Here is a 1,043-nt window from a genome sequence, read left to right as displayed (position 1 = left end):
AGTCGTGTTTTAAATGACGCACAGAAGAATTACACAACCACAGAAAAAGAGCTGCTTGCAGTGGTTTACGCCATTGACAAGTTTAGATCCTATTTCGTAGGATCAAAAGTGATTGTGTACACTGATCATGCTGCTCTTAAATATCTACTCACAAAGCAGGATTCAAAACCCAGACTCATCAGATGGGTGTTGCTTCTGCAAGAGTTTGATATAGAAATAAGAGACTGAAAAGGGACAGAAAACCAAGTGGCAGATCACCTGTCCCGAATAGAACCAGTAGAAGGGGCGGCCCTCCCTCTCACTGAGATCTTTGAAACCTTTCCGGATGAGCAACTCTTTGCCGTCTAGGAAGTACCATGGTTTGCAAACATTGCAAACTACAAGGCAGTGAGATTCATACCCAAAGAGTACAGTAGGCAGCAATCAAAGAAATTGATCACAGATGCAAAGTACTATCTTTGGGATGAACCATATCTCTTCAAGAGATGTGCAGACGGAGTAATCCGTAGATGTGTGCCTAAAGAAGAAACACAGAAGATCCTTTGGCACTGCCATGGATCGCAGTATGGAGGACATTTTGGAAGTGAGCGAATAGCCACAAGAGTCCTCCAATGTGACTTCTACTGACCTATTCTCTATAAAGATTCCCGAGTGATGACAAGTCATCATATACCCATTTTTTTAGGCTAATTTCACTTGTTTTGTTAGCATTTATGCACTTTCTTGTATCCTAAGTAAGTGATTTGGAGTGAAAATGCACAACTTCTCTAAATCAAGCAACCAACAAGAAATTAATGTTAAATCATGAGGTTTAAGCTAATTTTAATTGCATTTTAATTGATTTATAAGCCTCTTGAATTTAGTGATACTTTGAGTGGTTGTTTGGTTTATTATAGGTGAAGAAAAGAAAAGAAAATGAAAAGCGTGGCCTAAGAAGCGTGACACAAGAAAAGGAAAGCGTGGCCAAAGAAGGGAGAAGCGTGCCGCAACTCATAGTGGAAGCAACCTTGCCCTCCACAAGGGCAGAATGCCCTCTAGGAGGG

Source organism: Arachis duranensis, chromosome 10 (assembly GCF_000817695.3).
Source record: "Arachis duranensis cultivar V14167 chromosome 10, aradu.V14167.gnm2.J7QH, whole genome shotgun sequence".
Classification (NCBI taxonomy): Eukaryota; Viridiplantae; Streptophyta; class Magnoliopsida; order Fabales; family Fabaceae; genus Arachis; species Arachis duranensis.
The sequence above is the reverse complement of the archived record's forward strand: the minus strand, read 5'-3'. Positions refer to the sequence as shown.